General features: G+C 38.7%; 1 protein-coding gene across 3 annotated transcripts in view; it reads left to right on the top strand.

Moving 5' to 3' along the window:
- Window positions 1-11,923, top strand: part of sash1b (SAM and SH3 domain containing 1b) — a 59,948-nt gene that overhangs the window by 1,837 nt on the left and 46,188 nt on the right. The window lies entirely within an intron of this gene.

The raw sequence follows: 11,923 nt of genomic DNA, 5'->3' as shown, positions 1-11,923 counted from the left end.
CTCTGTAGCCATGGATTCCTGCTTAGAATACACCATGTTTTACCATCATGTACATGTAAATCAGAAATTTCCACATGGAAATGGAAAAAGGATCATCGCTGACCCATTTGACCATTAGTCTTTTCTTTGATAACATTAAAACAGACTGAATAACGACCGCCTTTTCTTTAAGGGAGGCAGAAACCTTTCCAAGCATTTGAATTTTCACCCATTCCTGCAAATAATGCAATTTGGTGACTACACGATTTTGACATGTAGGACAGTGTGGTGGGGTTTCTGTTCTGTACTTATTATAGCTATATGGAGAAATGTGTATACATTGTGCAAAATATTATAGTGTAATTCTTTTTTTTAAATGTTACAAATAAAATTTCTCAATGGTTAAGCCTCATCCCATCATCAATGACTATTACTATTAGCCAGTTTCAACATCTCAAAATACAATTTGGATACAAAGTGTTTTTGTTGCTGATACTTTACACTAGGGCTGGGTGATATATCGAGTTTTTTAAAAATATCAATATATTTTTATACGAGATATAAGATGTGACAATATCTTTTATATCGATGTAGTCTATGTTACGTTATAATTATAGTTGTGGAGCCACAAGTTTGCCTCTCTTTCGTCCACTTTTGTCTTTACGCAACGTTACTCGGCCTCGCCTCTCCTTCACTGAACACAACTCCCCCTCCCTCCCCGATTGCTTCACCTGCAGGCAGCGACAAGATGGACACGGCAAATCTCCGTTAACGAGTTACAGCGTATCGCCCCGTGCGTGGGGCTGGACGGCGTCAACGTGTTAACGAGCTAACCACGCTAACGAGCTAACCACGCTAACGCCATGTACGGCCTAAAATCCTTTCATTCTCTCAAAAGTTGACAGCGCGCCTTATGTATGAATTCTGGTTGTGCTTGATGACCGCGAACCGATTTTATGTGGTACACGGCGCTCAGTAATCTGTCAAAAAATGTTTTAGTAGGACTTTGGTAAGCTACGGAGCTGCACCGGCTTGATGGATTGTCGGAGCAGTACGGCTACCGAGGAGCCTCGCGTACTGTGCTTCAACGTAATATTACCGTATTGTGTGTGTATAAGGACCATAAATGGCACCTGTTAAGAGACATGGTTACAAAGAGGATTTCAAACTCCAGGCTGTCAGTCACACAGTAGAAGTTGGGAATAGAGCAGCTGTGAAATCTGTCTTTGTTATTATGCTCAGCGTCTTTTAGTTTACATTTTGACTGCACAATTGTGAGCTCTTTGTTATGCACAAAAACAACATAGTTTTCTTTTATTTATGGAGCATTATTATTTAATAAATGCTCATAATTTATTTTTGAGTAGTTTTTTTCATGTACATCTACGCTGTATGTTAATAAGTGCCCGTGTGACATCTGGGACACAGCTTTGACTAAGAACTCTCTTTTTGTTCTTACCTTGTGGCTTTAAAAAAAATATCGAGATATATATCTTATATTGCCATCCAGCTAAAAAATATCGAGATGAATTTTGGGTCATATCGCCCAGCTCTACTTTACACAAAACAAATCTAAGAGATGTGAGTAATTTGGGATTTCTAGCAAATTCTTATACACAAGTCTTCTGATCTATAAATATATATATAATATAATATATAAGTTATATATTGCAATTTTAAAATATAATAATATTTTAAATTTCCCCTTCTCCAAGCGGTTGATGACTCTTTGCCAGAAAATAACATTTGCTCAGTTTCACTTGTTAAGCAACAATCGCAAGAAAAACAATGAAAAAGAGTTAAAAAGCTTCCGACCTCTGTGGACAGTGGATCAGTCTGCCGTGATGACTGACTGACAGCATGTCATTTTATTTCGAGGAATTTTTTTTTTCCCCATCCTGACAACTGCTCTTTGTGTTGACTGCAGGGGCTGTTAGTTAATGTAATTGCAGAGGATAGCTGTTCTGCTCTGGCATTAACCAAATCCATTCAGTCCATAATACACTCAGCGAGCGGTCCAAGGCCGGCCAGATGAAAAGCTCAGCGACACGTTTGGCTTATTTTCAACAGCCTGTCTCCGAGAGGAAGGTGTGACTGATGGATTTGGGATTTGATTATAGTGAAGAAAACGGATGTTTACCGTTGATTAAATGGTAAACAGTCTGTATTGTAACAGAGTGTCAGAGTGAATCCTTGCTAGAAGCACTGATGCACACTGTCCCGGCATATTTTTACACTTTCAGACCTAAGGCACAGTTGTTTTTCACAGCAGTGGTGCTTAGGCAAGAGAGTACTCGTGTTGATTATTTGTCTTTCCAAAGCTGATACATGTTTAAAATGCTGCTCATCATCAATGAATGAATGTGTTCTGAGGGGGTAGTGAGCCAGATGCAGCTTTCTAGTTAGATTAAGCTCATATTTGGTCAGGATCGCAGTCCTTGTATTTGTGCTTCTTTGTATCAAGTGAGCCTCATTATGCAGTGTTTGGCGCTTTGTTATTTGCTTTATTATTGAAACTCTAATTAGGAAAGTTTTCTTTACCCATCTGCATTGCAATTACTCATTAAAAGTTGTACTCTGCTTTTGGAACCAGCACACGGCTCTCTCGCCAATGTCGCAATGCCAGGCACTGCAGGACACCCCCTGAGGTCCCGTTTCCATGCCATGATGGGTCAGAGATTTACACATCATAGGGCAGGTGGTTTTACTGTTGTGGCCAATTCCTGAACGTTAAGCTGTGGTTCTGTTGCCATCCACTGTGTGTTTAACATTTTAAGTATTATGTCATCCTGGTGCATTTCAGTAGGAAGTCGGTCAAACTTTTTTGGCTCATTAAATTTGGCCCATTGGATCCGTCTCGGTACTTGCACCGCAAAGACATGCACGATTATTTCATTCACTTATAATGTGAACGATGGCTCTGCTTCATTCGAAGCTCATTAGTAAAGAAAACTTGAAAGTAAAACAATCAGGTGAAATTGATTGTTATAGAAACAGATTTTGGAGCAGTTTGGCCTTTCAGCTTCATCAGATGGAGTCCATTAAACGGTTGCAGGATACAGGTATGTAGGCCAGTACGGCCCATTTTCTCACCAGGAATAGCATACAGCAGCTTAAGGGTAAACCCATCTCTTCCACCAGTTCTCCTCTGCTTAAATTTTGGACCATTTAGAACTATTATATTGTATACTCTCATTTAGAGATCAGTTCAATGTTTGCATTATATTTTCCAGGCCTTATTAACCACAAGACGGGGATGTTTTAAAACCTAGGTTTGGGCTGTGTAGTGTACCATATATTACTTTATGCTTACATGATGATTTAGTAAAGCCTCTTCACACCATACCATTTTTTTGTTCTTCTATTTTTTTAAAAACTTGTTGGTCTCCCATTTGCTTTGTTTGATTTTAACACTACAGTATGTCCTCAGGCCCTATTCTGTCTGGTATTCATGAACCACAGCAGTTTGCATCTGTAACCACATAATTCCTTCTGCCCTCAGTCTCTAGCTCAGTGTGCTTTTCTGCCGATTCTATACGCACGACTTGTTCGCACAGACCCAAAGGGCCTGTTGCTGACTTTGAGAGGGGAAAAAACAGTAAAGCTGATTAAGCTGTAAATGATCTAAGTGCTGGTGACACAACAAGCCATTTTCTGAAAATGTAACATGGAAAAAAAGCTTGATATATTTGCTCATGAAATTGCAGCTGCTGGAAATGGGAATCTGTGCTGCATAGATATAGTCTGAAACAAGTTTTGTTTCAGACAAGATGATAGAGGGTTTTTTTTTTGGGGGGGGGGGGGGGGGGTTGTTTTTAAAGATATGCATCAGATTATTCATCATTTGTCAGTAAAGCATACATCACATTTCATCAAGCCCAATCCCTCTTTGGAAAAGCTCCCTTTATAGCTGTCTTAACAATGGGCTTCAACTCCCCAGAAGGCCTCGCTGCAGTGCCTCACTTGAAAACCGTCCTGGAGAAGAAATCTTTATAAGATTTTTTTTTTTGTTCTGTGTTGCTTCTCCAGAGGATCAGAGGACAAACAAAACCAGCAGGCCCCTTTTGACAGAAGAAAAGACAGTTTGAATAGAGCCTGGCAAAATACAAGATCTACAGCAGCTGACAGCTGTCTCTGCCTTTGTCACAATAAAGTGGAGATTGAATAGAATGGCTTTTGTTGAACAAAGTTGGTTTTAAAACACCAGCACGGAGTTTAAAGCGAGCACAAGTGTAACAGTATGCTGGCCACCTGCACATGGACTGGTGACTTTAGTTTTTGTTCAGTTTCCTTCAGTGCTTCCCTTGAGTCGCCTTAAAAATAGTTCAATCTCTTCTGATGGCACGGTGATGCAGTGGTTAGCACTTATTAGCACCTTACTGGGCAAAAGTCCCAGATTTCAGTTCTGGAGTCTGCTGGGACCTTTCTGTGTTCGATGTTAAGTGTTTTCCTCTGAAGGTCCAAAGACATGTTGAATTAAATAGTATTTCTTCCAGTGTGAATTGCTGTGTTTGAAGTGTTTGAGTTAGATAATGTGGGATGGGGTCTACCTATCCCAAGACTAACACAAACTACAAATCACACATAATTTCCTTAGGGATTAATAAAGTATTCTGATTCTGATTTATAGCTGTAGTGTATTAATTGTTAGACTTTAAGTCTAAATTTAAAGAAGTGACCTAAAGACTCTTGCAGTTCATCCTGTGCTTTTATTGTCATTTTTGTGCCAGTAGATGGGCGCTACAAGGGATAAGCAAAGAGACTTACTTCATTTTAATCAATCAAGAATATTATTGTTACTGTGAGCGGATATTTCAGCTTTGTTGAATTCAACCGATTAAGCTTTTGCTGAATATGGGGTATAGGCAAAGTTGGTCTCGCTCTTCCATCACCCAGATTTTGGGATTATGTGCTGAGTGACTTTTAATCTCTGCAGGTGTTATGGTGCAGGAAAGGAAATTTTGTTTTCCCTCCAAAGGAAAACCGCCATGGTTGTAATTTTTATTTTTTTATTTTGAGTTTATAAAACTTATTTTAAATAAGGTAATATGGACCTGAAGTCCAGACCCATCATGGTTGTGTAAAAGCCCTGACTCAAAGACCTATGTTGAGCAAGGAAAAACCCTGACAGGCATAAATGGTTTGGTCATGCTGCAGTGTGATGCAGTTTTATCATGTACTCTATCCATTATCGTTCTCTTCCTGGTCGCCCTGTAGTGTACTGTAGGGAAGACCTACTATTGACTTTACTCATGTTATGTCAGTATAGATTAGCTCAAACCACTGGGCATTTGCAGCAATGTGCCTGGAGTATTACCCTTATGGTGCCGAGGGCTAGTTGGGGGCAGGGTGATTGAATAGCATTGTACAGATCATCCAAAACCTAAACATGTCATGCTTATAGTTTGGGATTAAGTCAATTCTTGTCCGGCTGGCTGATCATCTCACTACTCCGTTGTATAACGACAGCCGTCAGTACACCAGCACATATTCAATATTATGTGACTACTGAGAAATATAACTGATCCATGCTGCTAGCACAGATACTGTTCTATGTACAATGTAAAGCAGAGCACTGACCTGTATAAGTTTAATGTTGTCCAGGGTCACTTGTTCTGTATATATACATCCATCTATCCCATTAAATGTTCTCTTTAATGGCCCTCTGCCTTCATGTTGCATTCAAGTAGGAATTATTCAGTAGAGCATCTGGAGGAGCTTTGCTCAGTGGAAGCAACAAAAATGCACAACACATTTAGTTTATGCAATAGCATGCTTATTTTGGATTTGACTCAAGAAGAGGCTGCTGTATTTTGTTTTCTACGAGTGAGTATTTTTTGAGCAGTTGTTCTGTGTACAAATTTATCTTAAGCAACCTCACTTATTTAAATGCTCCACATAGCTCCTCCTTTTTTATTCTTTTTTTCTTTTCTTTTCTTTTTTTTTTTTTTTTTTTTTTTTATTCTTTAGTGCTTTGGCTTGTGTTTCACAAGGCTAAATAGGTCTTTTAAACTATGAGGTGCTCTCAGAATTTAAATTGCTGTGTTAGCAAGAACCTTTCTTTTCTTTGTGCCAGGCACATGTAAGAGGAAGCTGAAGTAAAGGGGGAAGTTTTATTTAAGTTTGTATCAAAGCAAGCACCGAGTCCAACACTGAACTGCTTTGATCAGGAGTTGCTTCATTTGTTTTGGATGAATTCAAAAACTGAGTTCTAATTACTTTTTTTGTGCATGGCTTCTCTTAACAGAATAAGCACTGGCATAGTGTGAAACCTATAACCTACACAACATAAAGTATGTAGTTGGAGTAGTAGAGCAGTTGCACTCTTTATTTCTATATTAAAAATTTAGCTTTCATTTTGCTGAGTGTTTTGCAGACTTTTGAGAATAAAGATTAGCCACCATATCCCATTAAGACCCATCAAACATACAGGCATCAATTGACTTGACAAATTAACAGCTTTACTTCGGATCCAGTATAGATTTGGTGGCGTTCTATCAACGTAGTACAAGCCAATCAGTCTACTGGGCAGAAATTCGAGTCAATCTTTTTAGACAAAAAGTAGAACTGTTAAGTTAGCGAAGGCTCCAGCTACACAGGCTAGTTGGCAAGTGGTTGCGGGAGGTTGCTTGCTGTTGCTAGGTTAAATTGGCCCTAGGAGGTGTGCGATGCTGCGCTAAAAACCTCCTTGCTAGTAGTCGAAGCCACAGCCGCGTGTAGTTTATATGGGACACCAACTCGTCTGCAAACACTTGAAAACCGCTCACCAAGTGATAGTGACACTGAAGAGAGTGACACAAACTGGAAGCATCCACCCTTAAAGTAGAAGTTGAACCATTTGAAGCTAAATTATCAATAAAAAACACATTTCATGTAGCTGATCACGCTATGTACAATTTTCTTCTGACACATTGTGTCCAAAGAAAAGCCACAGCTTTCTAAAGTTGTTCATCATAGTGATGATGTTGAGTTATAATATCATTTCCTCTGAGACACTCATTGCTGATTAGTAAACAGCCCCACCCCCACCTGACTTGCAGTGCACTACTGGTGGAAACATGATTAGTGCTATATTTCTTCTAAAATTTAGGTCATATATGGAAGCAGCTTATTATTTGTTACGTGCTGAAACTCTCTGTATATTAGTGCTAATTCCACACGGCACATATGAATAATGTGAGTTACTTCACTGCATTAAGGGCAAGCATTACAAAGAGCATTGGTACATTTTGCATGGCTTTTCATAGGAAGGTAGTGAATGAATGGCACGATTTCTTCACTTAAGCCTCTGAACTTGTATTAAAGGTTTTGGTGCAGAGCTGCCTTTTAATGTAGTGCACATCTGTTGGGGACTTGAATTTTCATTATCTCTTCCACTATCCTGTCCCACATTATCCTCACAGAAAGCATGGCAATGGAAGGTGAACACATTTAAGAGGGATCTGATCGGTAGTTTGAAATCTGAGAAATCTCAGTTTTATCTTGTGTTTCAAACAGAAGTTCCCCACATCTAATTTAAAATCAAAAGCATAAAAATGAAAAAGGATTAAACACAATAACACCGACAAATCTTCCCATGTTTGGCAGCTAATTTTAGAACTGAATTCATGCTTCTTTTGCAGATCAGGGATTCAGTTCCATTCAGTTTTATTTGGATGGCACCAAATCGCATATTGTTAGGTAAAGACCTTAAGCAGGGGTCTCAAACTCGCGGCCCAGGGGCCACTTGTGGCCCACGTCACCCCTAGTTGAAGTGAAGAAATAAAATGCTAGTTGGACCTTGAAGTTACTTTTCTTGTCAGGGAGGATTTGTTTGTTTTTGAGTGCAATGTTAAAATAAGTTCTTTAAAAAGCAAAAAAAGCAAAAATAATTAATATAAAGGCAATATGAGCAGAGACTACAAACATGTTGAGAGATTGGCTTGACAGTTAGTTAAGAGTGAGGGGGGGAAAAATTAGCATTTAAATTTGCAGTTTTATCTTGTTATACAATAATTGAAATGTTTAAAAAACAAACAAAAACACTACATTTTCTAAAATATTTGTGGGTGTTTTCTTGTTTGTTTGGGTTTTTTTTGTACTACTTGAACACTAAAGTGGCCCGCCAATGAGATGACAGTGCCAGCAGTGGCCCACAGCTCATTTAAGTTTGAGACCCCTGCCCTATAGTAATACTGAAAAACACCTCACTAATCAAACAACCCCATTTGAAAAAACACTTGGCTACAGTGGGAAGGAAAACCCCCCTTTTAACAGGAAGAAACCTCCTCCAGAACCTAGAAAATAACTGTTGCGCTCCTTGATTTGTCAAAACAAAAAAGATGTGTTACATACTTGAATGTGGTGGAGAAAACGAGGGAAAATGTATATTTTAAAACAAGTAATAGTTGCATTAACTTTCCACTTGTTGACTTTAATATTTTAAACATGAAGGTCCCTTTTTATTAGTGGTGTCAGTGGGACTACAGTGGCAAATTAAACACTGCAAGCAACAAAACTGAATTAAACGTGAATGATTTGTAATCTTTAGTGAGACTGTTGAGTTCCTTTCTAATCACGCTGCTGTGTATGTACTGTAGATATTCCAAATATGGTTAGAAGGGGATCTGTGTGCTATGTAGGCTTCTGTGGCCCACAGTAAATCTCAAGCTTCCACTTCATCCAGTGCTTTGACCTATTAGTAACCTAACCTCAAGGTATGATGTATGTTCTCCCAGTGAGAACAAAAGCTGCACAAAAGATGTTCCTGCAAAATTGTTAGACCAAAACTGCATTTTGGTCTTTTTATAGTGTAAATCTTGTAGGGATGACAGTGGGAATACATCAAGATGCCACATCAGTTCCTGCTTGCTTGTTTACTCAGTGACTGGCAGTGTACTGTGGCAGCTTCCCCACGGAGTCTACTGCTGCTTCCATGCACTGGTAGTCTGCAGAACAAGAGTACACAGCTTGGTTTCAATCCAGCTGTGTAGCGTTGGTTGTCAGCATAAGGTCTGCTCGTACAAGTGAGTTTTACACCACTAAAAATAACACTGTACGTGACATTTCATGAAGGCTGTGGTTACCGATCAACCACAACATTAACCCACTGACTAAAATTGTTTCCTGGCGTTAATGTGGTTAATTAAAAAGCACATTATTGCCAGGAAGTGCCATCGTGGCAATGGCACTCCCCGAGGGCAGTGGCCTCTCTCAGCAGAGTTGTAACTATTCAAATCTACAGTGAAACCACACTAAGCTCCTAATCAACCACTGTCACTGCAAACACTGCAACACACATCCAGAGGTCTCTGTTCCAGTGAATTAGAGATGTCGCGAGCTTAAGGTAGACCTTCACAGTATTTGGCTGGTGGATTTAGTTGTTTCTGTTCATCGTATATAGAAGAGAAGCCCCGGGTCGCGCTCTTGTAATGCAGTGAACATTGTATGTTCAGAGTATGACCCACTTTCTGCTCCTCTTCCTCCCCATAGCAGCTAAGACCCCTCCTCCCTTATTAATTTCATATGACAAGTCTGCTGACACTATGGCATAGATCCAACAGCAACATACTATATAAGCTGAGCTACTTTTCTGGTGAGCCATTTGGGCTGAGGACATCTTGAAATAGCTGTCATGTGAAATTAAGAGGATGAAATTCTTAAATGAAATTAATTTCTATTATCCTGAGAATAGTTGATGTGTGGAATGCAACATTGGCAGCATACATAATGTATTCACTCCAAGAAATCCAAGTAAAATGGAGCAGCTGTAGTGCGTTTGTGTTTGCTTTGCCTCAGGTACCCCCGCATTAACTTAGGTCATCTTTTCTGTTATGTGGAAGAGAAATTGTGTAACCACCAGATATTTTTGTATTTTTCTGAAAAGCTATTTTAAATTTATTTTATTGTTTTATCAAACTGAAGTTTAAAAAAAAGGTCCTAGTTGCTTTAAGTTGCAAAAGTCTTTCAGCATTATTCTTCAGATACATATAAATACAATGTGCTACATGTTATTGGTTTATGACTTCTGTTTTATTGATTGTATTTGTTGTAATTGGACTGATTTACATCAGTGTTTCACATCAGTAACGCATACATCATTTCAACACTTTTTCACGGAGAAGGAGAAGAAACACAAATCAAAGTGAAAGGTTAAAAAATGATGGACTGAAACAGAAAAGAGAGCTCTGAAAGCACAGTCTCTACTAAGGCCCATGCCTAAGATTCCAATTTTAAAACATGTTTTCCTGGCTCTGCATCCAAATTGATTGCATTCTTCCTCTTCCCAGACTTTAACTCTCGAGTGAGTTTAATAAAACTAACTTTGCCGACGCTTGAGGAATAAAAGGCACTAAAAACAGATCAGTCATACTGCTTTTCTGTACAGTTTCAGTATCATCGCTCAGTTTCAGTTGAATACAGAAAAATTAACCTGGAACCTTCAAACCCAATGTGCTCTTTCATTTTTGGATGATATCACCAACCTCTGTGGGGAAGTGGTCTATCAGAGGCTGCGAATATTGTCTATCTTTAAGGCTGTTGTCATTTTCTTTTTTTAAAAACTTGCCACTGAACCTCACACTGCTATTTTTTTTCTTTTGTTTGTTTGTTTGGGGTTTTTTTTTTGTATATTTCAAAGGATTTTCTTATCAGAAAAGAAGTTCATATTACGGATTCTGTTTTTAAGTGGCAGCCTTAATAGTAGAAACTTCCCCAGATCTTTACAGTTCTCTGTTGTAATATTTTATGGCTCTCTTCATTTATACATGAGCACAACTCGGATATTCTCGGACAATTTCAAAAGCAGCCTATGTAGGAGCTGAATTTCTTTTCATTTATTACTGACAAGCAGCGGGTGGCCCGAATGCATCTCTTCCAAGTATCTTCTTCCAAAAGTCTCAGAATCATTTCACTGTTATGCCTTTTATTTTAAATAAGTTATACGCATGCTAACTGGGCAGATAGATTTGTTTTGTGAGATTTGTGCTAATGACAAAAAGGCAAACTTAAAAATGTGCGCAAAAAGGTTTTGTTGTAGATGTGGGTTTTTGAATTTGTGTAAAAGCCATAAAAACGTTCCTTTCTCTTTACCATTCTGTTGGGGACAGAAAAGAATATTATTGTGCCAGGTGTTAAAGGTGTAAACCTTTCTACTTTGTAAATTCATTCATATCTGGACAGTTTTGAAGGTTTTGGTGGTCCCATCTTTCAATGGGATGTCATTTTGTCAGTATGTTCTCCCTAGGGCTGTTCGATAAACGATATATATCGGATGACGATATAAAAACGTTTCATTTTACACTATCGTTTGTTTCGTGGTGTCGCAAAATAAACAGTTTACGGCAATATTTTTTCATTGTTTTGATGGTCACTGTAGTGGCTATATAAATTTCTTAAAGTTCTCTCTTTCTCTTATATTTTATATAACCACACTACTGACGGACAAACGCCTGTTTTTATGCGTTGTGGTTAGCAACAACGACGGTAACACCATCGCGTGTCCGCTTGTTTATGTTCCACATAAACCTTTCACAATAAAACTCAAGATCCTGTTGAGACTTTTCAAAATAAACTGAATCACGTGAAAGAGCAGATTATTTACAGATGAGAATTAAAAAAGAGCCGCCAGGTGCTAAAAATACACCTTAGACTCAAATGTTATTGAGATTTTGGTCATATCGCACAGCCCTAGTTCTTCCAGTAATCCAACAGCAGCATATCCTCATGATAGTAATTTATACGTGTATCTATTATCCATCTCTCTTCTCAGTGTAGAACATGGAGATGAAAGAAGGAGATGCAAGTGGTAACTGTCAGACTGACTGCATTATTGTTGATGTGAGTGTCAGAGACATCTGCAGAAGGCAAGTGTCAGGCCATTGAGATGGTTTCAGATCAATTCCCTTCAGGAGTCATTCAACACAGCCTGCTTCAGTGTTTTACACTTTTTAATGCCTTTTATATG

The sequence above is a fragment of the Neolamprologus brichardi genome, chromosome 19, assembly GCF_056152115.1.
Source record: "Neolamprologus brichardi isolate AB-2024 chromosome 19, ASM5615211v1, whole genome shotgun sequence".
NCBI classification, from domain to species: Eukaryota; Metazoa; Chordata; class Actinopteri; order Cichliformes; family Cichlidae; genus Neolamprologus; species Neolamprologus brichardi.
The sequence above is the reverse complement of the archived record's forward strand: the minus strand, read 5'-3'. Positions and strand labels throughout refer to the sequence as shown.